The 26,088-nt window shown below is 44.7% G+C and overlaps 1 long non-coding RNA gene across 2 annotated transcripts in view; it reads left to right on the forward strand.

The window, feature by feature from the left end:
- LOC132536134 (uncharacterized) overlaps positions 1-26,088 on the forward strand; it is a 429,711-nt gene that overhangs the window by 402,633 nt on the left and 990 nt on the right. Inside the window, exons 2-4 of one of the 2 annotated variants that reach the window (XR_009547806.1) lie at positions 17,032-17,164; positions 18,294-18,384; positions 22,322-22,385. This is a non-coding gene — a long non-coding RNA (uncharacterized LOC132536134). The remainder of the gene's footprint in view (positions 1-17,031; positions 17,165-18,293; positions 18,385-22,321; positions 22,386-26,088) is intronic. The other variant, XR_009547805.1, reaches the window with a different exon arrangement.

A 26,088-nucleotide genomic window follows, 5' to 3' on the forward strand; every position in this document is an offset into this window, starting at 1 on the left:
TCCACACGAGAGCCAATTAGGGGTCTGATCATCATATATCCACTGAGAGTCTTGATTTTTATATTTATGCAGACAGTCAGTGATGGGTAATGTCTCTGTGGTACTCGCAGTCTCATTTTCTGTATACCATCCCAAAGTTTTAATCTGTAATTCCCAAACCAACCTTTTTTCAGGTGTTGGTTTTTCCACAGACTCCGGGGCGTCAGTCACAAAGGTCCTATATGCCACTGGTAAGCAACCAGAGATTGAGAAGCCTAAGAGGCTGAAGCATATAGGGGCGGAGTCTGCTCTGCCCTCGTAAGTTAATGTGGAAGACTTTATTGGGCCCACAGAGAATATTGGAGTTCCCCCTAGAATATCAGACACATTAGTCATAACCTTTATATGCTCTCTTTCCTGCCACGTAACGGGATGAATTAATGGAGGTTTTGGAACATATGCCCAATATGAATCACCTTGTGTTGGAACTGCTGAAAGTAAAAGCATGCAAGCAAGGAAAATATTAGCCATAGAAGGGGGTTTCCCCTCCTCATGCACTGCCTGCGTGGCCACTTGGATCAACCGCTGTATCTGGCTCATGGTTGGGAGCGATCCCGCCATCGGCTGCGGCGTCAGTGTGCACCTCTGCAGTTTCCTCCGTAGCTGCTTCATCTTCTTTCGGTTTCGGTTGGGGCGTCGCGACGTGCCTGATGAGTCGATCTGGGATCCAGATGGGAGATTCTCCATCCTGTGGAAAGACACAAGCATACCCTCGCCCTGAAGTTATAAGAGGGTCTGGCCCTTTCCACAGTCCTGTAAGCTGATCTTTCCATTTTACCAAGGGTTTGGGATTATCCTGGGAAGGATTCCAATGTCTCTCCATTCTTGACTGGCCTGTGTCATTGAGATTCAAATGGTTAAGAGTAAACAAGGCATGAGACAAAACATGGTGGGGGGTTAAATAAGGGCTGGCTTCTCGTAATTTCTTTATCTGTGCTTTCACATCCTGATGAGTTCTTTCAATTATAGCCTGTCCCTGAGGATTATATGGTATCCCTGTCACATGTCGAATTTTCCAGGTATTGCAGAATTTGGCAAACGGTTTGGAAATGTAGGCCGGACCATTATCTGTTTTCACCCTCAGAGGCTGTCCAAGGACGGCCATGGCCGCAACCATGTGTTGAATAACATCCTTTACAGCTTCTCCAGTCCTAGCGGTGGCTAGCACAGCATGTGAGAAGGTATCAACACATATGTGCACATAGCACAGCCTCCCAAATTCTGGAACATGAGTAACATCCATTTGCCATAAGTGATTTGGCTTTAGCCCTCTGGGATTTACTCCCATTTTATGTACTTGCCTAGCGGGCGGACAAGCCCCACAGGTCTGCACAATGTGCCTGGCTTGTTCTCTAGTAATTTTAAATTGATATCTTAAGGCATTAGCATTTTGATGATGTAAAGCATGACTGTCCTCAGCCTCTTGTATAGTGAGGCAAAGGTTGGCCCTTGTGAAGTGGTCAGCCATGGCATTGCCAAAAGCCAAGGCCCCTGGCAAATTTGTATGCCCTCTAATGTGCCCTATAAAAAACTTATGCTTTCTTTGCAGGATTAAATCCTGGATTACTTTTAACTGCTCTTTGATAGTTGACTTACCCGTGATGAGGGCAGTTTCAATAGTGGGAAAGAGGCTCACTATATATTTAGAATCGATGTAAAGGTTAAATGTCTGGGGGAAGTGTCGAAAGGCTAGCGTGACAGCCGCCAGTTCCGTCTGCTGAGCAGATGTCTTTCCTGTGTGGGATATTATAGGGGGTTCCCCTTCAGTCCAGACAACCGCTACTCCATTACTAGAACCATCAGTAAAAATAGTTTGTGCTTCTGTAAGCGGTTCTATGGAACACTGCTGGGGAAAAATCAATGCTGTTTCTTTTCAAAATTCTATTATAGGGTGCTTGGGCAGATGATACTTAATCTGTCCTGTATATCCCATCAAGGCCAAACTCCAATCATCACTTTCTTGTAACAATTGTTCAAATTGTAACCTAGAGTAAGGAATTACTATTTCTTGCATATCTCTTCCAAATATTTCTTTTGATCTTGTCCTTCCCTTGACTATCAATTGGGCTACCAGGCTCGGATATGAGATGAGACCTTTTGATGGAGAGTGGGGCATATGGACCCATTCTAGCAGAGCATCTTGCCACAGGCATCCTGTGGGTGTATAAGCAGTTTTCATTATGAGCAATGCCCAAGGTATGGCGTAATTCACTTGATGCAGTCTAGCTTGTTCTAGCCTTTCCTCCACCAATTGTAGTGCAGCTGTGGCATCAGGGGTCAGCTGTCTTTTTGACTTAGGATGTGAATCCCCATGTAATATATCAAATAGGGGGCTTAATTCTCCGGTTGTGATTTTCAAATATGGTATAACCCAATTAATGTTTCCCAGCAATTTCTGGAAGTCATTTAAGGTATTTAATTTGTCCCTACGAATGTGGGCATGCTGAGACGTTAAATATCCTTCATGTATCTTGTGTCCCAAATACTGAATTGGTCTATTTTCTTGTATCTTGTCTGGGGCTAGACTTAGCCCAAACTTTTCTAGAGACACAGTCATTTCTCTTAATATTTGTCTAGCCTGATTAATGTCTTCATGCCCAATCAAAATATCGTCCATAAAATGTATGATATATGCCTCTGGATATCCATGCCTAAGGGGGGACACAGCCATATCTACAAATTTCTGGCACAACGTAGGACTGTTTTTCATGCCTTGAGGCAACACCTGCCATTCATATCATTTACAAGGCTCTTTATGATTAACTGAGGGAACAAAGAATGCAAACCTTTTACAATCTATGGGATTTAATTTGATAGTAAAGAAACAATCTTGCAAGTCTATAACTATAATATGATAATTTCTAGGAATAGCCACAGGAGAAGGAAGCCCCAGCTGCAGGGCTCCCATGTCTTCCATAGTGGCATTAACTGCTCTTAAGTCTTGCAGCAATCTCCATTTGCCTGATTTTTTTTAATTACAAAAACCGGTGTATTCCAAGGACTATTGCTTTCTTTCAAATGTCCCTTATCCACTTGTTCTTTCACAATTTGTTGTATGGCTTCTATTTTTTTCATGGTGAGGGGCCATTGATTTTGCCATACGGGTTCAGATGACTTCCATGGAATGCTATCTGCATATAAATTATCAATGGCCCCTATGAAAAATATTGGTCCTCTACATTGTCAGTGGTCAGGGCGAGATTTAAGTCCTGCATAATGTCTCGCCCCCACAAAGAAAAAGGCAATGAGGGAATTACATAGGGCTGTATATGCCCTGTCTTTTTTCCATGTCTCCAGGGAATGATCCCAGAGCTTTTGGCCACATTAGCTGCCATCCCTAGACCCATTAAGGTTGAATCTGTTCTGATGACTGGCCATGCCTGAGGCCAGTCTTTTCCTGCTATACAGGTTTTATCTGCTCCTGTATCCAACAACCCTTTTATAGTTTTTCCCTGAATGTGTATTTCAAGAAACGGCCTTGCTGCAGTAATTTCCTGAGTCCATGCCACAACGTCAGAGGAGCCAAACTGCCCCTCTCTGGACTGCATCAAAATTGGATTGGGCAAATTTACATAGGGGAGCAATATGATCTGTGCAATCCTTTGTCCTTTTCTGATGATTACAGCCTCTCTCAGGGCTCTACACAAAATTTTTATATCATCCCGGGTATCTGCGTCTATCACTCCTGGTATGACTTCTACACCTTTGTCCTTTCCAGAGCTTCTGCCTAAAATCAACCCAAACAGCCCTGGTGGTAAGGAGCCCTTAACCCAAGTCTCTATTACCACTATTCCATCCAGGGGTGACAACACATAGTCCTTCTGTGCTGCGAGATCAAGCCCTGCACTACCCGGGGTGGCTCGAGGAAGGTCATGAATAGTTTTAGAGGGGGGCTCAATCTGTGTCCCTGTGTCTGGACATTCTGTCCCTTTTGGATCCTCTCTTGGCGTGGGGCTGAGAGGCAGCCCCTCAATTAGTTTTTTGTCTCTGTTTCTTTTAAAGTGGTCCCATCTTTGTGGAACTTTGACCTGCATTCATTTTTCCAATGTCTCCCTTTATTACATCGGGGACATATTCCTGGTGCCACACCCTTACTGGCCGACTCTCTGTTCTGGCCTTTATTGGGACATGCTGCTCTTTTATGACCAGGCTTACCGCAACCAAAGCAGTTCAGGTCTTTGTCTGACCGCCCACCCCCATAAGTAGTCTTGATAAATTTGGTAATGGGGGTACGATGCATTGCAGCTGCATATGCCATTCCCTGTACCACCGCAGGTGAGGCATCAGCACAGGCTCGTATGTAATCCTGTAGGGACCCTGTCCTGCGTATGGGACGAATTAGGTCCCGACACAGCTGATTGGCATTTTCCCAAGCCAATTGCTTTAATAATATGGCTGTCCCTTCACTTTGGGGCATCATCCTATTTATGGCTTCTTCTAACCTAGCAATAAAACTCTGATAATGTTCCTCAAGTGACTGCTGGATACCTGCTAAGGCAGTACCTGTTGTTCCCGCAGGTGGAATGGCTCTCCATGCCAAAACAGCATTTGTAGTGATTTCCTTCAATACCTGTTTTGGTATTTTTACTTGTGCCTGCTGTTTTATGAAGTCTCCTGTACCCAACATCATGTCCATTGTGGGAGATTTACCTCTCCTGCCTGATATGCTCTTTTTTACTGAGTCTTTACATCTTTCCTCATAATCAGTGCGCCACAAAACATAATCTCCTGGGCTAAGCACCGATCTGGCTGTTTGATGCCAGTCACTCGGGGTTAGCCATTGGCTAGCCACCAAATCTACGAGTTGCAATGTAAACGGCGCGGACGGCCCTGAGGCTTTGACGGCCGCTTGCAACTCCTTTATGGTTTTCAATGCCAATGGTTCCCATTCAGCTTCCCCTCCGTCCTCATTAAAATCAAGGGCAACAACAGGGAAACTGAAAGTAAGATCACCTGTCCTGCGAGCCTCCTGAACAGCAGCCTGAAACCCGACAGGAGGAAGTAGCTTCCTTCGTGGTTTAGGTACGGGTGGCTGTTTACTTTTTCTGGGTAATGGGACCATCGCCACCACCTCATGATCCCTCTCATCAGGATAATGCTGGTCATTATATTCCTGTTCTTCCTCAGCTAGATCATCCCAATCATCAAACACCTCAGTGTAAAGTGGCGCGGTGGGGTGCTTGCCCTTTTCTTCCTTTCCCAGAACCGTCCCGTACCTGTTTTCACCTTCTGAGTCAATTAGTGGCTGACCCTCTTCGAGGGACATTACTTCCTCTGCAAGGAGTTCCAAGTCTGACTTTTCTGTCAATGCGTCCCTGATTTGTAACCATATAGGAAACATCTGTTTGGGCACAGGAGTATCCTCATGCACAGTGGCATACCTTTTTAAGTCTTTCCCAAGTCTTTTCCAATCTGGGAGAGTCAATGTTCCCTCCTGTGGAAACCAGGGGGCCGCCTTCATCATATATTCATAAAATTCTGCAGCAGTGTCTTCTGACACTCGGAGCCCACGCTCTAACAGCATGTGCAGCAATACTGAGAGGAACATACATTTTCCCTTTGATCCTGACAATCCCATACTGTTAATGATTACCTGCCCTTAACCAAATACTTCTGGCGGGTCTGCAGCACCCTCCGGCAGGAACCGATCCCCTCCTGACAATATACTCACCTGTCTTCAAGTCCCTGTTCAAGGCGCCAGGTGCCGCCGACCCCCCAACTGGGGGCTCAGCAGGCCGATCCAGGGAGAATGAGACTTATAGGTGGGAGGTGGATTCGGCGCGACAGACAACACTGAGACACATGAGTTTCAATGCTGCTGCAATCTTTTACTGATATAGAGATTCTTTTTATAATAGCATAACAAAGAAGCATAAATCAAAAGCTGGCCAAGTCAGTTGACCACAAAGTACGCAGGGTACATTTTTTATAAGTAACACAGACAGGAGGAACTGAAGGCATACAACTACGAGCAAAACGAAAGCACAGCCATACTGTTCTTTCATGGGTTATTAACCACATCCCTTTGGTTTCAGACAAAAGTCAATTTATCAGTAAGAACTAAATGCTTTCACTGCTCTCATTTATCCAAAAGGCTATTCTTTCTCCTTCCAAGCACTGGACCTTAATACCCAGAATAGGGGGGGCACTAGTGGGAACACGGCGCCTTGCTCTGATCCTTATGCCAAGCTCACTTTCCTGTAATCTACCTAAGACAATATGCAGATGCATTTCAGGGTTGCTATGTAACATGTTTCCTGGGAAAGCTAAAGGACCATTGTCTGTATGATTGAATGTAATATTTCTGAGAATAGTGCTCAGTCCTTGCTCAACCTGGATAGCCAAGTCATTGGGGCTTGAAGTGCTGGGATTTACTGTTGTAAGGGGCTTTTCATCCAGTGGGGTCCCATCTGGAATGTCCAGACTAGACTTGGGGGGTTGCACTGTAAGCGTCTCCGGAGTCTCCTGGACATTCCCTGGGTGGCCTGCATAAAGCATGATAAACAACAACAGTAAGCTTTCAGAAGCGAAACCAAGTCCACCTAGCCCTCCAAGGCCTTTCCGCCAACCGGGAGACCCAGGGATCCGTCCACACAAATATCCAGGCTTCTGTCCACCACCTATCTTGGGTACGGTCTTCCGTACAGGAGCTTGTAAGGCCCCTGTCCGGTTCCCTAACCAGGTCACCCGCACTGTTTTGTCACACCGCGGTCGTGGCCTGCCTATCTGGCCAGACAGGTGTGGCATAGAACCAGGGGCTGGGCAGAGGTACACCCAGTAGAGTGTATATGTTACCATGTGCAAGGACCCTAGTTCAAGCCCTCAGCCCCTACCTGCAGGGGTTAAAGCTTTAGGAGTGGTGAAGCAGTGCTATAGGTGTGTTTCTGTCTCCCCCCTCTCTATTTCTCCTTCCTTCTTAATTTCTCTCTGTGCTATTAAATCAAATACATTTATTAAAAAATGAGAGTCACAGCACCAAGGGGGAGTGCCTGTCTCTCTGAGTGAAATTGGGGGGACTACTTAGTAGTTCATGCAGAAGACTTTAGTGCTTGAGGCACCAGAGATTCCAGATTCAGTCTCCAACAGCATAAGCCAGAGTTAAGCAGTGGTCAGCTAAAGAAGGAAAAGGAAGGGAAGGGAAATACAGAAAAGGAGAGGAAGGAGAAGGAGAGATATATGGAGTATAGTGGTGCTTTTGTATGACCATTATGCTATCTCCTCAGTCTTTTTTTTTTCAGTTTTTTTTACCACTTATAGACCAAATTAGAAAAAACCACAAATCACCATTCATCCACCCTCCAAATATAAACAATAATCGTACTCTGTCTCTCACAGTTTGTCTGTTCTTTTCTACTCCTATTTTTTTTGAAAAAAAAAAAACTATTTTCTCTGTTGTTGTTATTGTTGTTGGATAGGACAGAGAGAAATGCATAGAGGAGGGATGGCAGAGAGGGGGATAGAAAGATAGACAAGTGTTAACCTGCTTCACTGCCTGTGAAGCGACCCCCCCTGCAGGTGGGGAGTTAGGGGCTTGGACCAGGATCCTTATGCTGGTACTTGTGCTTTGTGCCATGTGTGCTTAACCCACTGTGCTACCGCTGACTCCTCAGATGTCTTTTGTTAACATAATGGCGTTACCACTATAATCGATTTTACTTTTTTTTCTTCTTAATATTGTGTTCAGGATCTTTGCCAGTTAATAACATCTAAACTTGGAGGCTGGGGAGCTAACTTAAAGTTTACATAGAAAGCTTTCATGCTTCAGGTTCCAAGGCTTCAGGTTGAATCCCCAGCTCTCCAGCATAAGTCTGAGCTGAGCAGTGCTGTGCTTTCACTATGACACACACACACACACACACACACACACACACACACACACACACACACACTTATTTATTAAGTATTTATTTTTTTACCAGAGCCTTGCTCAGCTCTGCATCATGGTGAGGCAGGAACCCTAGAGCTTCCAGTATGAGTCTCTTTCCATCAGCATTATTTTATTTAACCCTGCCCATTCTCACGCTTTTTGTATCATTCCATTTCTCTAGCTTTCATTACTAAACATAACAATAAAATAAAATGTGATAAAGTAGTAAATAAATAAGTAGGGCTTGGGCAGAAGTGACTGCCTAGTTATCATCTTTCTGTCTTTATACCTATCTCTCATTAGTAAAGCTATTTAAGAAAGTAATGGAAAATAAAAATATTTTTCAAAGAAGCCCTTCGACTGGGAGAGCATTGACATCTTTCTCTCTCCCCATAACTAAATATAATAATACAATAAAATACAACTATTTAAAATAAAAGAGAGTGGGGGTAGAGAGCATAGTGGTTATGCAAAAATACTTTCATGCCTGAAGTTCCAAGGTCCCATTTTCAATCCCTAAGACTACCATAGTCCAGAGCTGATCAGTGTCCTGGTTAAAAAGAAGAAGAAGAAGAAGAAGAAGAAGAAGAAGAAGAAGAAGAAGAAGAAGAAGAAGGAGAAGAGGAAGAGGAAGAGGAAGAGGAAGAGGAAGAAGAAGGAGGAGGAGGAGGAGGAGGAGGAGAAGCAACATACCTTGTGTGACCCATATTTGAATGTGGTATAAAACTTTGTGAGTTCTTTAAATAAAATAAAATAAGAAGAACTTGTGCTTAGGAGTTCTGCTGAAGCCTGTCATACCTGTGGCTTTAAGAGCCCAGTTTCAGTTCCCCCGCACCCCTTGAGCTTGAGCTGACAGTGTTCTGGTGTTTCTCTGTATGTTTTTCTCCCTGGATCTGTGTCTGGAAAAGAAAGTGAAGAGAAATTTGGGAGAAATATGGGAGCCCTTTGGTTGGCTGTAAGGTGCATTCTGCTCTGTGACCACAAGGTGGCAACATAACAGAGCAGGGCCCCTCCTGGGCTGGCCTTGCTCTCATTGCACTGCCCCTTGGTCTGGAATAGTTGTTACTTTGGGCAGGGTGTTTGCAGTCTGTTCCCAGGATCTGTTCCTGGGAGCTTCCTTCCCAGGAGCTAGAGAGAGGTAAAAGACGGTTCACTGGGCATGGCACCAGGTTTGCGAGGCTGAGGCGCCAAGTTCCCTGTCCTGGTGAGGTGGCCACAGAGACAGAAGGGTCCTGGAGTTCTGCCTTTGCTCCCCCTGTGTTTGTGTCATGGGTGTATCCCCTTCCATTTATTGCACTGCTCCAACCCCTTCCTGGAAAAATGATCTGAACACCTGTGCTGGGCTGCTGGGCTGTGAGGAACCTGCTGGAGTTCCCAGACTTCCCTGCACAAGGACCAGGGTTGGAGGCCTGGTGGTTCCCCACCTGCATGGGGAGGAGAGGTGAGGCAGGTCTGTGGGGGTCTCTTTCTCTCCACATCTCTATCTCTCCCCTTCCTCTCAATTTCTCAGTAGACTTTAAATTCAGAGAGAAAGAACAAATGGGATGTTGTTAGGTGGCAGGAGTGGGGTGAGCCATCAGCATCCCTGGGTTCCTAGTGTTGGAAATGATGTCCAATTAAAAATAGTTGTCAAGGCAAAAAATAGGAATTGAAGCAAGGCATTTATTTATTCTTTTGCAAAAGGGCGTGCCACCCACAGTGGCCTACAGGCAGCAGCATGTCCCCCTCAGCCTTCTCCCATCTTTTATATCTGAAGCAGAACTGTCTCCCCACCCCTGGGCTGGGCTTCAGAGCTCACAATCTCTCCATTGTCTAAAGGAGGAAAGGAGAAAGGGAGTATGAGGGTCTCTGCTGGAGGATAGGGAGGCACTGCAGGGAGCTGACCTAAAGAATACAAAACTACTGGCCACAGGTGGTCACAGATAACAATTTATAAAAAGAATGTTTGTACTAAACAGTTGTTCTATTCATGTTCTTTTGAAGAGAAGACCTAACCATCTCTCACAGTCGATTGACTTTTTCTCTGCATGTTCTTTCTTTGATAACCACAGGAAGGCTCCCTTAACCTCCATGAAAATAAAGAGGGAAAAAATGTAGATGGGAAAGAGCTGCAGTTCAAGTCACAGCAATTCTGCTGATCCTCAGATTCCTTAGAATAAAGCAGAAGTGTCTAAACTTCTAGTTCAAAAATGTATCAGAAGTACAAGACATAAAGTTTCTGAAATATGTTTCCCTAGTAGATAAATAACGACATAGTATTGCTTTAACGTTCCCTATTTCTACATGTCTCTATCTATACATACAAATGCAGTTATTTCTCTACCTCTCTGCCCATTTGTGTACTACAGGAGAGAAATTGAGTAATGAACATCAAGGTAGGAAGCAAACTCTCATAAGAATATACTAAAAAGTTACGTGTCACACTGTTTATTTGGAGTTATTCATGAATTTAATCATAAAAGAGGACTGGAAAAAAAAGCAATGGATGGGACTTGGGTGGTATAGTGTAGTGGGTTAAGTACAGGTGGCATGAAGCATGAGGACCTGCGTAAGGAGCAAGCTTTGACCACCACCGCCTGCCGGGTTCCCCACCTGCAGGGGAGTCCCTTCACAAGCTTTGAAGCAGGTCTGCAGGTGTGTATCTTTCTCTGCCACTCTCTGTCTTCCACTCATCTCTCCATTTCTATCTTATCCAACAATGACAACATCAATAACAACAACAACTAGAACAAGGGCAATAAAAAGGGAAAAATAAATAAAAAGGGAAAATATAAAATAAACATAAATAAATTTTAAAAATTGAAGAAAAAAAAGAAAAAAGCACTTGATACCAGGTCTCACTATTAGATATTTTCACTATTAGGCCAGATTTCACTATTAAACATCCGTGATCAATGTTGGTAAGTTTGCTTGATAACCCAGTGGACCAGAAGTCATTCTGCTTGTGTTCCTACATTAATGACTGGAAACAACACTATTCATTGTTTCCAGTAAAAAAAAGATTCATTTAATTCTACAGAACTTTCAAGAATGATTAATACCTATTCCCATAACTTCTTATTCAGTGATCTGTTATTGGCTATTTGCTTTCCTGTTTGGCTACTGTAAGCAGTGCAGCTGAGAACATGGGGCTCAGATACCTTTTTTTTTTATGTGTTTGCCTCCAGGGTTATCTGTGGGGCTGGGTGCCTGCACTACAAATCCACTGCTCCTGGAGGACATTTTTCCAACTTTGATGCCATTGTTGCATTGCTGTTGTTGGAAAGGACAAAGAGAAATTGAGAGAGGAGGGGGAAGAGAGAGTGGAGAGAGAAAGACAGACACCAGCAGACCAGCTTCACCCCCCAGTGAAGCGACCCCTCCCTGCATGTGTGGAGCAGGGGGCCTGGGGCTCAAGCCAGGATCCTTGTGCTGCCATGTGCAGTTAACCTGCTGCAATACCACTTGGCCCCCGGGCTCAGATATCTTTGAGAACCAGTGCTTCCATGTCTTTGGATAGAAGCCTAGGGATGATATTGCTGGATCTTAAGGCACTGCCCTTTTTGTTTGTTTGAGGACTCTCCCTGCAGCTTTCCAAAGGGGCTGCACCAGTTTGCATTCCCAACAGCAGTGTCACTTCTCAGGGCTCCCTTTGCCCACACTTTCCCAGACCCCAGATCTTAAAGGTATGTTGATGTGTGAGCTGGAGTCTCACTGTGATCCCAATCTGCATTGCCAATGTCCCTGTAATGGGTTGGCCAGTCAGCAGAATTGTTGTGCAAATGACTTGAAAGCCTGGGGCTCTGAGATCCCAAATCCTGTTTTAGCACCAGAATCAGCCAGAGCTGAGCAGGGAGTGAGCAGCTGAGAAAAAAAAAAATCAAAGGCCCCTGTAACCTCTGAGGTCATGACCTTGGTGTCTTCCTGGCCCTTGACTTGGGCCAGTGCTGGTTGGGGACCTGGGTCTCCCCTTCACAGGAGCTCTTGGGGGAGCTGCTGGGCTTTGACACAAGACCTGCCCCTGCTTGCAGCAGCCCCTCAGTCTTCCCTGTGATGGTGGCCAGGAGGACACAGTCCAGGTTACCTGAGTGAAGTGACACTGCTGGGCCTTTATTGGGGATCCCAACACTGACTCACAGCCTCCTCCATCCCACACAATTGTTAAAGAGATAATGTGGGGGGGGCATCTGCCCCCATTCTGAAAGTGCCTCACGCCAATCTCAACAATGAACTAAAAAGAGAGCATGATTATCCAAGTAAACTAAACTGTAGAGAAAACTAAACATGTTAGTGTACAAGAGAGGGAGAGGGAGAGGAATGAACTCACTCACTTTCTCCTTGATCACATGGTATTCCCCAGAAAGAGAGCAAGCCCCACAAGGTTCACCACTTTTAAAGCCAAAGGCCCCACCTACAGCTGTAACCACTCCCATTTCTGGGTTGTGCCTTCTCTCCCTCAACACCATGACTCATCCAGGAAAGACTCACCCCTGCTCTCTCTATGCCCTGAGCCTCTGCCTCCTGCTCCTGCTCCCACTCCTGCTCCTGCTCCCACTCCTGCTCCTGCCTGATTTCATGGTTCCACATGGGTCTGCACTTCTGCTCTGAGAGGAGGCACCGGGACCCGGGTTGGAGACCACACCCCAAGTCCACCAGGAGTCACAGTGCACAGGGGGATCCCTTCCTGCTGGATGGTAAGAAGGGGTGCACTCAGTGATGTGGGTCTGAGACCTCAGCCACATGCCTATGACCTTGACGTCACTGCTTCCCACCTGGAGCTTCCAGAAGCTTCTTCAAAGGCGCTTCTGCTTACTGAGGGCAGGAGACCGGGTGTCTCCATAGGTTACAGAGACAGTGATTGGGATTGTGCCCTTATGTCAACTTTCCCATAAACCTGGAGGCCCCCATTAAGATGATTGCAAAAGGAAAACAGACAAACAGCAAAAGCTAGAAGGAAGGCAACAGTGAGGTGAACACTGAACCTTTGAAAGTTCACGGAAATGTTTAGTGTGAGACAGCCTTTACTCTGTGCTTCATTTTGTCCCTCCAGGGCTGGGACTCCACACCTGCCCAACTCCACCATTCCTAGAGGCCGTTCTTTATCTTCTTCTTTTCCCATTTTTCATTTGATGGAGCACCCAGATGGATGGGGGAAACAGTGTCACACACTATAGAGCTCAGCTAAGATAATGTACAAGGACCCAGGTTTAAGCCTCCGGTCCTCACCCGGGGGGAAAGGAGGCTTCACAGAGCAGTTAAGCAGAGCAGCAGGTGTCTCTCCCTTTCTATAATCTCTCTTTCCACTTTCAGTTTCTCTCTCTATTCAAAATAAAGAGAGAAGATGATCGCATGCAGCACTGCTCACCTGCTCCTGAGTTCTTACCCCTTCAAGAGGGAACCAGGGACTTGAACCCAGGTCCTCTACTATGGTATCATGTGCTCTCTACCAGATGAGCTAGCACCTGAGCCATGGCTTTTGCCCTGAGCCCTCTCATCACACAAGCCAGGGGTAGTGAAGTGTGGATGAAGACACACACATACGCACACACAGAGCCCAAACCTTTTGATTCCTACTGAGTTAGCTTCTGATGTTGGAGTCCTACAGGCCTTACCTATGAACATGACACAGCATAGCCAGGACTGAACACGTTAGGGAAATAACTGAACAGTCTGGGGCCTGGGATTCAGCATCCAAGATACATGCAGATGCACTTGCATTTTCCCAGCAGCTGTTAGAAGTTCTCTTCCGTCAGAATGAACTGCATATTAGAATTTAAACATACTTCTGAAGGAAGCTCAGAGTTACTATTATTGAGGTGAGGGAGCAGAGATTAGTGCAGAGCACAGCGTTCTTAGCACATCAGTGTGCAGAGATGAAGCCTGGCTGCAGGTGGGCACCATCTGAGGAGTTTTTAGACCCCAGAGATTCTGTTCTGTCACAGGATGGACTTCCTCTGGGGGGCCGAGCTCAGTGCTGAATAGCTCCAGGTGAAACTCCCTGTGCTGCACATTTATTTGGAGGGACAGCCTCGGGGCTTCAGGGACATTGACATCAACTTAGAGAAGTAGGGTCAGTTAGTCCTGTGAGTGCCCACACACATCTGGTTTGGTAAGAGCATGCTCAGTGAATATGAAGATAAGATTAAGACAGAGCATTGCCTGTGGTGGTGGCCAGGCTGGTGAGGAAGCTGAGATGTGGAGATCGGCACCACAGTAACAGTGTGTGGATTGTTGTTCTGGGGACCCTTCTGAGCAGCTCATGTTCTTTGGAAGCACATGTCAGGCTGTTCTGTAACTTAGAGTCTTTCCATTTTTCCTTTAAAAACAGAACCTGATGTGACTGACTTGAACCATGTCTAAATGAAGGAGTGGGGCTTGTCTCACTGACACTGTGGACATAAACATGTTCATGTCTGGGTCCAGGACGTAACACCAATTTTAGCTAAAAATATCAGTGAGAAGTGTAATTTTCCCCCTCAATTTTATATCGTTCCTGCAGTTATTCACAGTGGAATTTTAGATGAATTCAAAGTGTGTTTACATTTTGGTGACTGGAGATAGCTCATCTCTTAAGAGTGCATGCCTCCCATGTTTGAATCCCTGCATTTGAGCATCAGCACCATACATGGGCTCAGTCTCGTCATGGTTGGTGACAGGTGCTGTGATGATTCTGTCTCTCTTTCTCCAACTGCTCTCTCTCTCTCTCTCTCTAAAAAATTATTTTAAATATTATACAGTTGGGCATTAGGGCCATTCAGTGGCACTGTGCATATGGCAGGGCCAGAATTATTCCCTGCAGTGATTAAAATAAATCAAGAGCCAGGGAGAGAGCATAATGGCTATGCAAATGACATTTATGTCAGAAGCTTCAGGGTCCCAGGTTCAAACCCTGCTACCACCATAAGCCAGATCTGAGCAGAGCTCTGAAAAAAAAGAAGAAATTAAATTCAAATAAGTCTCCTTTCAAATGAGCTCATCCAAGGAGCCTTCCTTGTTTTTCCTCTCCACAGTGTCAGGTTTCATCTTTCACCTTTACTCCCTCACTTCCCTCTTTGTTTTTTTCTGGGTAATATTTCCAGGAGTCTAGAATCACATTGTGATTGGTAGTCTCTTCTGTTGAATTTCTGTCTTCCCCATTCAAAAGTTGGTTGCATGAGAATTGGGCCTTTTTACTTTTTTTTTTTTAAGTTCTTACTATAGGACACTATTTCATTTCCTCAGGAAAATAACTTAAATATGTAGGCCAATCTGAAGATGCAGATAAGAATTCATTAGTAGCCACTTGTGGTGGACGGTCATTAGCACTTAGGGGTCCGGGACCTGGACAGTGTTGGAAACTTCCCCTGGAAGCTGCATGGACATGTCTGAAACATATAGTCTTGCAAACCAAGGTCTCATCCAAAACTGTGAATGATGCCTGGCAGAGGCATAATGTTGAGGTGGTTGTGTGTCTAGTGGTAAATAAAAGACAGGCGTCCATCAAGCTTCCTGAACAACTAGAAAAACCACAGCCCACATTTCTCCAGTTTAGGGCCTATATAGCCCCCATTTGGAAGCAACCCAAATGCCCTTTGACAGATGACTGGATAAAAAAGTTATGGGACGGGGGTCGGGCGGTGGCGCAGTGGGTTAAGCGCAGGTGGCGCAAAGCGCAGGAACCGGCGCAAGGATCCGAGTTCGAGCCCCCGGCTCCCCACCTGCAGGGGAGTCGCTTCACAGGCGGTGAAGCAGGTCTGCAGGTGTCTATCTTTCTCTCCCCTTCTCTGTCTTCCCCTCCTCTCTCCATTTCTCTCTGTCCTATCCAACAACGAATTGCGTCAACAAGGGCAATAATAATAACCACAACGAAGCTACAACAAGGGCAACAAAAGGGGGAAAAAATGGCCTCCAGGAGCGGTGGATTCATGGTGCAGGCACCGAGCCCAGCAATAACCCTGGAGGAGGGGAAAAAAAAGTTATGGGACATATACTCAATGAAGTATCCCCTAGGAAAGTAAAGATGATGTTGTATCCTTTGGGATAAATAGGATTATGCTTGGTGGATAAGTAAAGAGGTAAGTGACAGCTACAGAATGGTTTTTGGCACTGGGTAGAAACAACTCAGCAACATAAATCTCAGGTCTGGTCTGTGGCACTGCATACACTTGTGTCATGTGTCATTCTATCTCTTGTCTCTCTCATCAATCAACAAATGGAGCTTTGAAGTAGGCTACCTGGTGATCTATTCCTCTCATCCTAAATAAATACTTGAAAGAAACTCTAAATAAATTTATTTATTTCATTCTTTTATGAAAAAGCTATTGAAATCTTTTTTTCAATCATGTGTTCTTTTCTGTGAAGGCCTGAAATAATTTAGAAGGCCCAAATTAAAAAGTTCATCATTTCTACTAATGTATGAGGTTTAGTAATGTAGTATATACATTAAGTGTAACAAAGTATAAATATCAGAAATTCAGCAACAGAAAGGAACGCTCAGCATTCTCTGAATGGCATTTGTAAACCCAGAAGTGAAGAGTGCAGCCACACTTGAGCCTCAGCTCTGAGGGCAGGACCTTCCTGCCTGTGGTGTGGTGTTTCCAGGGTCAGTCAGCACACACAGTGCTCAGGCCCCTCTCCCCACCCTTGCTGAGCTGCCAGATGAGGACAGAGCTGCAGAAGCTCATGGGTTGGGCTAAGAGCAGAGGGGAGAATGACAGAGTGCTTCTCTCTGTCTCTCCGAGTTTGAAAGGAGCTTCAGGATCAAGTACTCAGTGCCTCTGCTTAGCCTGTGGGTGTCTGCCTACTTGCAAAGATCCAGGAGAGCCACCAGCAGAGACAAGAAGTCACTGGTTCTAGGCTGGCCCAGGAACAGCTTCGTGGTTACTTTCTCCTAAGACCTCCATCTTGGTTTTCCATGTGGTCGTGACTTTTACATTTAAAACATTTTCATCTACTTGTCTGTAAAGCCAATGGCTCAAGCATGAAGCTTTAGTCTTTGTTATTCTCTCTCGTTCTCTTCTGAACATTAAAAGGGAAAAACAAAAGAAAACACGGGTCATCTGGCACAGTGTAATCATGCACAGGAGGCCCACAGATAAAAAAAGGAAATATGGACATCAGTATTTTGTGGAGTTGAACTTATTTCTTCCCAGTTTCTTGCACTGCAGGTCTGTGCAGCAAAAACAAGAGTGGCATTCCTGTCTGGAGAGGGTGGAGAGGAAGAGAGTCAGACACCTATAGCACTGCGTCATAGCCCATGAAGCTTCTCCAGAGCAGGTGGAAGCAGGGAACGGAACCCAGGTCCTTGCTCTTGATAACATTTGTACTCTAATGGGTATACCACCTGCATGCTGTGCAGTTGGTTTACCAGGGAAACTACAGATATTTATGTTTATGGGAAACTGTAAAGGCATAGGAAGCAAAAGGAATTCTTAGTGGCTCTACATCCTAAATATAGAAATAATGTTGCTTATTAAATTCCATAATGTTGATCAGGCTCTTCCTGATGTCAGTCATCATACTCCTTGTAAGGAAGTGAGTTTGAGGGCCAGGTGGCCATGTCCTGAAAAAGCACACACATTACAGTGCACAAGCACACAGGTTCAAGCCCCTGTTGAAGCTTCTGGAGTAGTGAAGCAGGCCTGCAAATGTCTCTGGCTCTCTCCTTCTCTGTATCCCCTCCTCTCTCAATTTATCTCTGTCTCTATCCAATGATACATATTTTTTTAAAAAAGGGAGTGATGTTTACTAACTGGAAATTCCTACAAGAATCAAAGAAATTTTCTAAAAGCAGGGGAGAGGCCCAAAGCCCTGTGTTCAAGGGAGATAGCATATGGCTCAGGGTGAGAGTTTCTACACGTAGTTTACGGAGATATGAATGTGAACCCATCAGATGACTACAGTCTTGCAAAACATCATTCCTGGGGGCCAAGAGGTAGCACAGCAGGTTAAGCGCACATGGTAAGAAGAGCAAGGACCAGGTTAAGGATCCAGGTTCTAGTTGCAGGCTCCCCACCTGCAGGGGCCACGCTTCACAGGCAGTGAAGCAGGTCTGCAGGTGTCTGTCTTTCTTTCTCTCCCCCTCTGTCTTCCCCTCCTCTCTCGATTTCTCTATGTCCTATCCAACAACAGCAACTATAACAACTACAACAATGGGAAAAATGGCCTCTAGGAACAATGGATTCATAGTGCAGGCACTAAGCCCCAGCAACAGCCCTTGGGGGAAAAAATAAAAAGTTCCTCAGCATAAACAAATAACAGTTTCCCTCAGTTAATTGTCATCCTTACAAATGGTGTTTTCACAGGTACCTGTCCCTTATGATTTACTGAGGTAACCTAGAAAAAAATGGTAAATGTAAAAGGATCATTCAGAATCCCCTCAGGTACTGTATCTGGACTCACTATTTCATGGTCTTTTCCCACCCTAAAGGAGCCCTTCCATCTGGAGCAGATGACTTCAGAGACCCCAGGGCAGCAGGTCTGCAAGGCCAGGCAGTAGAGAAGGAGCCAGCAGGGGAGAGGTGAGCCCCAGCCTTCCCAAAGTGCCTCCTCTGGGATGTCTCCCTTTCTGAAGCAGGATCATGACACAGGACCATTCGCATGTGGGGGGTGCGGGGGTTCAGGGAAGGTTACAGGCAGGGACCCAATTCTCATCCCAAGTCATTTCTAGAAAGGTATTTTATTTTGGGAATTGCTCTAGGTCAGTGTGGCCAACCCTTTTTCTGCCAGGGGTGACATGGATATTTAAGAGATAATTTACAGGCCCTACAATTATCAGCTTGAACATGAGCATTGGATGCTATGTGCTGACTTTGATTCCCAGATGAAATGACTCCCTGGGTCTCGTGTTGTCCACAGGCTAGAGGTGGCTTTTATTCCAGATGCCAAGATACTGTCCTCCATGGGCTTCTCTGTAGGTGCATTGTTCTGTCATTAGAGCAGGACCTTTAGGGCCTGGGAAGAGGCCTTCCCCACCCCAGTGTGTGTCCAGTATCCTGGCCACCCTGGGAGCAGATGCACTGCCAGGCCTGTCAATCCATACTTGTAGTGGGGAACTCCCATGCACAGAGAGTATTGGGGGGGGGGTGAAATGGACTGAGCACAGCCTGGGCTGAAGTGGCCTTGACTCAGCTAGAATGTGGCTCTGACCTCACTCCACTGACTTACTTCTCACATATTGACTGGATGTTGTCAGGACTATTTGTTTTTAATTCAACAGCTTCATATTCCCCCATGATTCCATGTTATGCTTCTAATATTCCTACTACAGAAAAAAAAAAAAGATTTGATAAGCTTTTGCATCAGTGGAAGGGCAAAAGGCTCTCTTAGATAAAGCACTACCTTGCTTTTGTATGACAAAGCCTCAAGCCTAGACCCTCCATGTTGAAAAAAGCTTTGGCACCATCTCTCTCTCTGTCTCTCTATTTGTCTGTCTCTTCGCCCCTCTGTTTTTCTGTCTCTATCTTGAGAAAAAAGATCTTACACCAAGAATGAAAATCGTGTAACATACCTTTTATTAAGATGACTCTTACTTTATTAACATATAGTTCAGCTTTTTGTTCTTGTTGTTGTTGTCAATAATATTCTTACTTCACTGAAACCTGAGGAAACTGTACTTGAATCTTGCCTTAACAGATGATGAAGGATGAAGTTGCATTAAATTAACTTGTTTAATCATCTCCATTTGCCCTGCCCCCGCAAAAATAAAATAGACCATCTATTGTCATCAGTCACAGAAAATCAGAGTCTACACCAGGGCATGTCTATCTGTAATTAACAATACAGCTGAGCCTGACAGTCCTTCTCGGGATGAGACTCCTTTTCTGACTGTCTGTGTTCTGGAGTCACTATTGTAAGATTGCACAAAGGCTCTGTTCCATCAAGGAATAGAGCGTTCTTGCCGAAAGCCTTTGTAAGGGACTATATTTGGGTTCCATTTTAGAAGTCTTGGGTCTCAGGTAGGAAAACCAGGATGCGTGTATCAACTCATCTATAAACAAATATTCCCATGATGATGTAGGAGAATCCCCTGATGTATTAAATAGGAGTTTGCTGTCCCCTCCTGTCTGTCCTACTGAGCCTCAGTAGGAAGTGGACCTGCCCCAGGCCCCATATTTAGCTGTCCTCCATTCTCTCCAAGCCTCTACTGAGCAGAGAGGAACCTCCTCCTCTGCTCCTCCCAGTGCTCAGTGTCTTGTTCACAGGTGTCCTTGCTGATGGGCGAGTCCCCTGGTTGGGATTCCATGGCATTACCAGGAACTCCCAGGCCCTGGGAACCCTGTTGGATGAGCAGAACTTCTCCCCTTGTATCAGCAAGAAGCCACCTGGCAGCAATCCCTGTTCATGCAGATGCGCGTGGCCCTGGTGATACTGTGGTGCCCATCCATGCTGGCTTGGGTGCAGCTCAGTGTCCCCCATCCGTGCGGGTCTGTAGTAGCCTGGGTGCCGCAGTGCACCACAGTACAGCGGGATGGCCCTGCATCGCCCCAGTTACATCTTCATTGCAGTGACTGGCCTCATAATATGTGTCAGTATCCCCTAGAGATGCCCGTTAGCCATATGCTGCTGGGCATTTCAGTGTATCTTTTCCCATTTGTTTTTATTTTTTTATATATATTTTCCCTTTGGTTGCCCTTTTTTATTGTTGTAGTTATTAGTATTGATGTCGTCATTGTTACACAGGACAGAGAGAAACAGAGGAGGGGAACAGACGGGGAAAGACACCTGGAGATCTGCTTCACCGCCTGTGAAGCGACTCCCCTACAGGCAGGGAGCTGGGGGCTCGCACTGGGATCCTTCAGCAGGTCCTTGCATTTTGCGCCACATTGGTATAGATTGCGCTGCATCCTGCATGAATAAAGAGATACTGCATACAACTCAACCATGAGTCCCTTGTCATCTGTTACAAATCCACTGCTCCTGGAAGCTGTTTTTCACATTTCATTGCCCTTGTTGTTGTTGTTGTTGTTATTGTTATAGCTGTTGTTGTTGGATAAGACAAGAGAATCTTAAAGAGGACAGGAAGCAGAAAGGGGGAGAGAAAGACACCTGCAGACCTGTTTCACTGTTTGTGAAGTGACCTCCCACATACTCAGGTTGTTGTTTTCGACGGGCTGGCTTCATGGGCGGGTAACAGATGACAAGGGACTCATGGTTGAGCTGTATGCAGTATCTCTTTATTCATGCAGGATGCAGCACAATCTATACCAAGCTAAGCTAAACTAACACAACTACCAACTCACAACTCACTAAAACGAACAATGTTGTCTTTATATACTTTCCAAGTAGGGTGTAAACAAGATGTGACATACAGAGGGTGGAGAGAAAAGTGACTGGTGAAAATCAGGGTATGACAAGGAGAGGAGGCAGAGCAGGCAAGAATTCTACCACTGAACCACCAATGCCCTGGAGGGAGGGTGGTGCTTGTTAACAGAGGTTATGTAAATAGAATGCAGTGTTAAGCAGGGGGTATTTAAACCAAATGAAACAGAAAAGGTTTTTAGAAGTAGAATTAGAAACATACCAACAACAGGTGAGGTTCTGGGGCCTCAAACTGGGATCTTTATGCCAGTCCTTGTGCTTTGAGCCATATGTGTTTTACCTACTGTGTACCACCAGCCCCCAGTATTTGCCTTTAATGACTTTGGTGTACCTTACTAATAATGAGACTATTTCTCATATAGACTCAGATTAATAATTTGATCAGTTTTTTCAGAAATGCATTTCTTTAGATCATGCTCAGAGCAATATTTATCTTTTAAAATATTTTTTATGAGATGCCTGATTTTATATATATGGAGACAGAGGCAAAGGCAAGGAAAGAGAAACAGAGACGGCATACCCAGCACCCATCTGGCTGGAATGATTCCCTAAACTCTCTCCCCTCTCTCCAACCAAGGAGATGTCCTCATCCCTACTCCCTGCCTGTCCTGGGACCCTCTGCCTAGTAATTACCACCTCAGTTTTTTGCCTAGTTAACATGAATTCTAGATCATTTGAGACATGGTCTCTACTCTTGAAAGTTGCTCACACTTTCAAGGCATTTACTCCTCACCCCTACAATAAGGAGCACTTTGACTGCTATGTGGATACAATATATTTCCTTGCAAGAAAATATTTTAAACTATGATCCGTATTTAAACTTGATTTGCAAAGAGCTGAATTTGCTAGAATATATATCTCTCATTTACAAGGAAACAGTCACACTGCAAGAAGAAATACAAGTGTTGACATTAGTCTTTTAAACATATATTGTTCTTATGCATTCAGTTAAAGAGTTACTGAAATCAGCAATGTTTACTCTCCAACCATAGTGAAGTCTGTGGAGCTAACAGAATTTATATTTTTAGTTGATTCATTCTTTGTGAACCTTAGGGAAGCTAAAGACAAGTTTTCTTCAAATAGATCTTGTGAAAGGTGGGTTGTAACTCCAGTTTGTTTGTTTTTTTTTAATTCAAGGTTCCTGCACAGCATTAGATGTGTCTGACTTCTAAGGAAAATGAGACTCCAGACACATTGATGGGTAAGTGTCAAGATATTCTAAGTTAGGATGGTTAGATTTAAAATAGCAGTTCAAAACTCTCTCAATAGCTGCTGTTTAGTATTAAGCTTAATTGTCTTCACACATTTCATCCATCCTGACCAGCCCTTACTGTGGCACAAAAGTCAAACCTGACTTCCTAAAAGTTTTCTTTAATACACTGAAGAATATACCAATTTGTAAATCTTGGGAACAATATAGTTGTTGGGTCTTTCTATTCATTTTGTCATCACAGTGTAATTTGTTTTAGGTAAAATGCTTTATTAAAATAATGAAAATAGAAAACAGGCATTGTACAATGTAAAGGCATCAATACCCCTGTCCCAAATTCACCTGTTCCCAGTGTCTTTTTCATCCCCTTTCCACATTTTCGGCTACATGTTCTCAGGAAAAAAAAAAAAAACCTCAGACCTGCACCTCTGCACCTCTAGCCATGCTTGATGGTTGTTAGCCAGAGAGGTGAAGTCTTCTCTCTATTTTTTTTCACCAAGAAGTGCTGTCTTGAAAAAATGTTTTGAGAGAGAGGCTGGGTGGTGGCACACCCTTTTGAGAGCACATGTTACAATGCTAAAGGACACAGGTTCAAGCCCATCTTCCCCACCTACAGGGGGATAGCTTCATGAGTGGTGAAGCTGTGCTGCAGGTGTCTTCCTGCATATCACCCCTTTCCCTCTCAATTTTTGGCTGTCTTTATCCCATCAATAAATAAATAAAGATAATAAAAATTTAAAAAACATATATGTTGAGGGGGCTGGCGCTGTACCCTGTTAAGCACACATAGTAGTCAGCACAAGGACCTATGCAAGAATCAAGGTTTATCCCACTCCCCACCTCAGGGGGGTTGCTTCACAATAGTGGAAGCTGGTCTGCAGTTGTGTCCATCTTTCTCCCTCTCTCTCCACTCATTTTCTGTATTATCCAATAAAATTAAAAAATAGGCCGCCAGAAAATGTGGATTCTTATTAAGCCCAAGGAATAAATAACCCTGGAGGCAAAAAAAAAAAAAACAGGAAAAGAAAAAAAATGTTAATCGATTTATTCATTTACTTCACTAATCATGTCTTTCCTTCTTGATGTTTAAAGAAATACAGATTACACTCTCTATTCCTCACAACTTTTTATTTTCAGTATGGGATTCCGCTAGTCTATTTATTTATTTATTTATTCCTTTTGGTTGCCCTTGCTAGTATATTTCTTTACAAAAAAGGCCCTTGTATTTCTGAGACTCCTTTCAAATGAGGTCACACCTATGAGTCTACACAGAAGTATTTCTTGAACCCCGGTTCCATGGCAAAATGTCCTCAGCATTTGAACATAGCTAGAGGCTAGTGTCCAGGCTCAGGTGTACATGTGCTGAACGCCTGCACTTGGTGTTTCTCAGACTGAGTTCCCAGCCCTCTTAGTGATGTGCATTTACAGTCCAAGTTAAATTCTCAAGAAGATCAGAATGGAAAGAGACTTTCCTCTCTATACCTCAGAAATGAGCTCCATTTCCCAGACTGCGAGCTAGAGCACTGTCAGAGGACTGTGAGCTGCTTAGTGCAGCATCCTCAGTGCCCATCTGCCAGGAGCCATTTCTCTGCTTAATAGATGATAAGCTTTGAAACAATGGAATCCCTGGAGACAAGTGTTAATTCCCCCCTAGGCAGGCCATTTTCCCTCAGGTAAACCATTTATCAGTAATCAAGTGAGTCAACACACAGTTTGGTTTCTGCCATTTGTTGCAAGGAACATTCTGCTTTGAAGTTTGCTCCCCCTCCCCCTCCTCCAGCATTCCCTCTCCTTCCCTAAAGCCTTATAATGCCTGTGAACACAATAAAATTTTGCAGCTTGTTCAGAAACCTGTCTTGCTGTCGTTCTTCGTGTATTGTGTCCCTTTCGTTGCAGGTTTTTTAGGTTCCTAGCCCCTGTTCACCGCCCTGCTGGTCGGGGCACCCATCCAGAATGATGTTCTGCAACTTTCTTTCCTTCTCCTCCTCCTCCTTTCTCTACTCTCTCTCTTTCTCTCATTAAGAAATGAACCGTCCCACCTACAAAGGAGTCACTTCACAGGTGGTGAAGCAGGTCTGCAGGTGTCTGTCCTTCTCTCCCCCTCTCTGTCTTCCCCTCCTCTCTCCATTTCTCTATCCTATCCAACAATGACAACATCAACAATAATAACTACTACAACAATAAAAACAACAAGGGCAAGAAAAAGGAAATAAATAAATAAATAATTTAAAATGTCTTTAAGAAAACATTTTAGGAAAAAAAAAGAAAAAGAAATGTACCACATTTTTAAAACTCAAATCCACACCACAGCAAACTGTCTTTCTCTAATTTGGGAAGGGCAAGGGAAAGCAATCCTGAGCATGAAGTACTAGCCACTGTTTTTATGCACAGTTACTCCCTGTGTCAGCTCTGGCTTTGTACTTGGCTTCTGGGTTTTCAGTCCCCTGTGTTCTCTCTTTGGTGACTTCATGGGCTGGGAGGAGCAGTGGGATGGGAGCATAGAGCAAGGTGCCTGCTGTTCTTTTGTAGCCCTGACAAGGAGAAGGACACTCTAGGACTGGCACAGAGCTCCCACAGTAAAGTTCATTTTATTGTGTAGGAAGCCCCAGGTTCACACCCTAGGTGCACATCAGATCAGCTCAAACAGCACAGAGGGGAGACTCCATGATCAGTGGAGGCTTGCAGTGAGCCTGGATCTCTTATCTCAAAACCTCTGTCTCTCTCTCTCTTTCTCTGCCTCCAGGGCTATTGCTGGGGCTCTGTGCTCTGCACTATGAATCCACTGCTCGTAGAGGCTATTTTCCTCTTTTGTTGCCCTTGTTCTTTATTGTTATTATAATAGTTATTGTTATTGCTATAATTGTTGTTAGACAGGACAGAGAGAAATCTAGTGAGGAGAGGAAGAGAGAGAGGGCAGAGAAAGACATACACCTTCAGACCCGCTTCTCCACTTATGGGCCAGGGGCTCGAACCGGGATCCTTAGGCCAGTCCTAGAGCTTCACACCAGGTGCACTTAACCTGCTGCACTAGCGCCCGGCCACCTTTCTCTTTTTAAAGGATTCAAAAGAAAAGATCTTCTGGAATAGTGGGTCACAAGACATAGCAGTTAAGTAAATAATAAAAGAAAAGAAACATTTAAAGTCTCTTAGACTGACCTCATGTGTCAGTATAGTGAGCAGAGCAATTCCACACAATGCGTTGCAGTTATTTAATCACAGCAGCCATCAGTGTTCCTACCTTCATTTGTTTGACTCCTTAACAGATCTCTGTAAAGGAACAGTTTAGAAGGGCAATGCAAGTTTACAGGCAGTAGCATATCTGGTAGAGCGCACAGATTACAGTGCACAAGCATCCAGGTTCAAGTCCCTAGCCCCCACCTGCAACAGGGAACCTTGATGGACAGTGAAACAGAACTACAGGCTCCAGTCTATCTCTCTACCCCCTATCTCTCCTCTCAATATCTCTTATCTTTATTCACAAGAAATAGTAAATCAAATCTTTTCTAAAGAAGGACACATTTAGTGTCAGAACTAACAAATAATCTGCCATATATATAAAGCTCTCAATGGTATTGGGCATGGATGAGCAGGAGTGTTCTCAGGCAGGATCCTATCAGAAGTTACTAATGGGCCCAGGAGAAGAGCCCTCGTACTGCACACTCGCCTGCTTTTTCTGTGCCAGATCCAAGTTCAA

This window comes from Erinaceus europaeus, assembly GCF_950295315.1.
Source record: "Erinaceus europaeus chromosome 6 unlocalized genomic scaffold, mEriEur2.1 SUPER_6_unloc_14, whole genome shotgun sequence".
In the NCBI taxonomy this organism is placed as follows: Eukaryota; Metazoa; Chordata; class Mammalia; order Eulipotyphla; family Erinaceidae; genus Erinaceus; species Erinaceus europaeus.